This window comes from Phyllostomus hastatus, unplaced genomic scaffold, assembly GCF_019186645.2.
Source record: "Phyllostomus hastatus isolate PE091 unplaced genomic scaffold, TTU_PhHast_1.1 phas_contig_40, whole genome shotgun sequence".
Taxonomy (NCBI): domain Eukaryota; kingdom Metazoa; phylum Chordata; class Mammalia; order Chiroptera; family Phyllostomidae; genus Phyllostomus; species Phyllostomus hastatus.
Window position 1 is genome coordinate 66,988,082 of NW_025333872.1, and position 4,233 is coordinate 66,992,314.

Consider the following 4,233-nt stretch of genomic DNA (forward strand, 5'->3'; position numbering starts at 1 on the left):
ATCTCAACTCAGTTTTGCTAACATGTACATTTTGTGCTTCTAGACTCTCAAACTGGGTGCCCATGACCCATATCATTGTGTATGTGAAGTCATAGGGCATGTATCTTTTTGAAATACTAGTTTTGGTCACTTAGTTCTTTCAGGCATAATATTTATATTAAACCAGGGACATTATGTAGTCAAATGAAAAATTTATGGTAATTTCAAAAATAAAATAAAATATTTTTTAAAGAGTTTGGCATTTATTTTTTATTTTATTTTGTTTTTAAAGATTGTATTCATTTATTTTTAGAGAGGGAAGGGAGGGAGAAAGAGAGAGAGAGAGAAACATCAATGTGCGGTTGCTGGGGGTCATGGCCTGCAATCCAGGCATGTGCCCTGACTGGGAATCGAACCTGCGACACTTTGGTTCTCAGCCCTTGCTCAATCCACTGAGCTAGGCCAGCCAGGGCCAAAATAAAAGATTTTAAGACACGACTCAAAGAAATTTTGTGGTGGGGTGGGCTAGTCTCTGCTAAATCCTCAGATTCGTGGGGATATGCCTTTGGCTCTTCCCTTTGGGAGACTGAACTTCAGATGTCAAGTCTGAAGCATTGTAGGTATGTGGCATATAAAGTGTGTGTGTGTGTGTGTGTGTGTGTGTGTACGCGCGCGTGCACCCGCACGTGCGTGTTGAAGAAAGGTTTGGCCATGAAGATTCTGGGCAACAAAATTTTTGATGTTAATAAAACAAAAACAACATTATAGTAAAGAAAAAGAAAACTGTCCAGAGTTTAGTATACCCGAGCTAACACTGAACAACCAATTTACTTCTAAATTCTAGGCTTTTGAATATTAAGATATAATAATTAAATTTTTATAATTTTTAAAAATGTTAGTTATTTATTTTTATAGAGAAAGGAAAGGAGGGAGTAAGAGAAGGAGAGAAACATCAATGTGTGCTGGCTTCTTGTGCGCCCCCTACTGGGGACCTGTCCAGCAAGCCAGGCATGTGTCCTGACTGGAAATCAAACCAGCAGCCTGGCTCTCAATCCACTGAGCCACACTAGCCAGGGCAAGATGTAATAATTTTAACAAAAAAAAGATGAAGTTTCTTAAATTGTCTTTCCCAGCAGTCAGTGTGTAGTCAAATGCCTTTCTGCTGTAATTATTGTATTGCTTATAACAGGAATATGAGAGTAATCTGTCTCACATGGAGCTAGAAATCTCTCTTGGCTTATCTAGATTTAAGACAGTAGGATTTAAATGTTATCTATTAACAAACAAGTAAAACCAATAGAGCATCACAAAATTAGAATTTGTAATTTGGCTTAAGGAATTTGCATGAGGATTTAAAAATTCCTTTAGGAAGCTATAAGGAATGCTTCTGTGTTTTCTGTCATGGCTACCCACAACGGAGATGGCATGTGTTCCCTAATTCTTCCCAAATGGGACAAATGGAGACCTGAATTTTCAGTGCTTTGCTTTTCTCTATTTATTTGTTTATTTATTGATTTAGCTCCTAGGTTTTATTCAAGAACTCATGCAAAATGTCTCAGATAAATGAGTTTTAATCATCATCTTCCTCTTCTTCACCATGGTTTATCTGGGAGTAACACAATTCATAACTCTCTTTGCTGTTAGCAACTACTTGCAACCAGTCACATAGATTACTCTTCCTCAAACATTTTTTGGTGAGCTATTTCAAATACTTTTTGGAAAAATACGTCTCAGTGATTAAAGCGATCTCACTCTTGCTTCTTTCAATGGTTACAACCCCTCCACCAAGTTCCCAGCTTTTCTGTTTACTTTGAGTCTCTCCTGAAGGAACTGCTCAAAATTGGCCACATTCATGATTCCATCTTCTACAGGGTGGGTGCAGTCAAGATGAACTTCAAAATCTGCTTCTTTTTTTTTGTCCACCTTGCCAGAAACTTTTTAATGGGAGCCATGGTGGCTGTGGAGACTGAAAGGGTAAGTGCTTTGCTTTTAAAGGAGTCCCTACTAGGCACATGATGTAGACACACATATACTAAAATTAAATTTAGGTGGTCTTTCAATTCCAGGACAAAAGTCTTTAAGGTCTATTCAGTTTTTTTTTTGTTTTGTTTTTTTTGTTTTTTTTTTTTAAGAAAGCAGTCTCTGAGGGATCAGTAGAGTCCAGAGAGCACTGACTGAGTGAACCTGGAAGACTCCTCCTTTGAACTATCCTTGGTTTCTGTATCTATAACAGAAGGGGGCCACACACAAATTTCCAAGCTCTTTCTGCCTTAAATAAGCAGCAGAATTAATGCAATTAACAAATGTGTGGACTTAGACTTTCTAAATATGGATTGGAGAAACAGGTGACATCTATTTCTTCTAGATTTGTTCAACAAAGTTTATACTGTATATTGGACTTAAATTTATTCAATGAGAATATATCATTGTGCAACTAATCCAGCCAAGCTCTGCATTTTGGGGTAGTTTCTCTTTTAAAAAATCTCATTGATAGAATAGAAAAAACAGAGGAAAGAATGTAAAATAGATATGGTCCTTAGATCCTAGATTCTCTCGGTGTTCAGAATGAGCCACCCCAAGATGTACCTCAGTGGTTTGTAGATTCCTTCTATTACCAAACAAAAACAGAAGTTCAGCTGTCTGTCACCACAAAAGCCAATCTCATGAGGTAGGTGCTGGTGCAAAAAGCAAAAGGTTTATTAAGGTGTTCCAAAACCAGGGAGAATGGTGGACTTCATCTGAAAGACGATCTCATCTTCCTGCTCAAGCCTGTAGTTCTTATAGGGATAGGGAGGGAAGGGCTTTTTTCCTAATCCAATTATCTTTCTAGCTTTTGGCACCTAGAGGCCTTATCTATTCATCTTTCTAGCTTTCTTCACCCTCAGTGTAAGAATCTCTTCCTGCCACCATCTTGGCTAATGATCACAGACTTCACTGGCAATCCAGCCAACTGTTTTATAGTAACGCTATGAGCTAAGGGCAGTTTTAGCTTCAGGCTCAAGGGAAACTATCTCTGCCTTTAACTACTATCTACAGGGCAGGGCAAACTTCTATTTAATAAATGACTGTTCTTATCTTCCTGCAAGGACCCTTTGAAGCTCTCAATTTTTGTTACCTCATTCCCTAGTTTGGGATGTCTTATATACCACTATCTCCCTTTCTATCTCTGAACCTCTCCTATATGTGGCATCCCTGACCCTATCATGTGTGCAGGGTCCCCATACATATGCATGTATTAAATTTGGTTATTTTCTTCTGCTAATCTGTCTCATGTCTATTCAACAAGCAAGAAGAACCTTGAGGGTAGAGGAAAGTTTGTTTTACCCTACAATTCCTTGAATGAAAAAGAGCAAAAGATTTAAGAGAATCTTTCTTCTCATTGTCTTTGTGTGTGTGTGTGTGTGTGTGTGTGTGTGTGTGTGTGTGTGTAGGGACTGGTTCTTTATTTTTAAAAGACACTTGCCAGTTCTCAGTCACCTAACAGTCACACTATTGTTTTCTCTTTCTCCCAGTTGTTCCCCAAAGAGACCATAGCAAAGGACAATACACATTAAGCCAAAAAGCTGCAGAGTGCACCTCTAACAGACCTCACAGAAATGTCACCAAAAGAGGGCTATTGGATTGAGAAAAAAGCTTTTCACCATCAGTGCTCTGCCAGCCCATAGATTACAGAGAGCTCTCACAGCCAGATGGGGTGGCCACTATGCCCCAGCCCTCAAAAAGCAGTTTCAAAATGATATATAAAAGTTCTAAACAGTTTTGTACATAAACTATTCAAGATTTCTCCAGCACTAACTGATGCAAAGCACAATGAGATGACACCTTTAGAGACAGCAGCTTCAAGCCCAGAAAAAGATAATGAGATGAGTTCCATAAGGCTGAATCTGTGGGAAAGCACACTTTCCCTTCTTTCAGGGAGGCAGGAGAAGAGTCAACTGGTCACCTTGACAGGAGGAGCGCATGATCCATTCTGTGAGTTATTAGGAAGGGGATGGAGACGGGACAAGGATTTTCTGCTTATTGTTGGCTAACACAAGTTAGTAATTTACTTGAAGTAAGCCTTATGTTTTTTTTGTTGTGTCTAGACAGCCATTTTTTTTCTTTCTTAAATTCAAAGAATGTGCAGCCAATGTGGATGGCATACTAAAGGAGGGGAAACAAATGTAATAAATTTCCAAATTATGCTCTTTGAACTCATTGAAAGTAATGAGTCTAAGAATGATTTTCATATACACTACACTCATATTTTCAGCA

General features: G+C 38.5%; 1 pseudogene; it reads right to left on the reverse strand.

The window, feature by feature from the left end:
• Window positions 1-1,549: 1,549 nt before the first annotated feature.
• Window positions 1,550-1,931, reverse strand: LOC123822088 (annotated as a pseudogene).
• Between the last annotated feature and the right edge of the window lie 2,302 nt (window positions 1,932-4,233).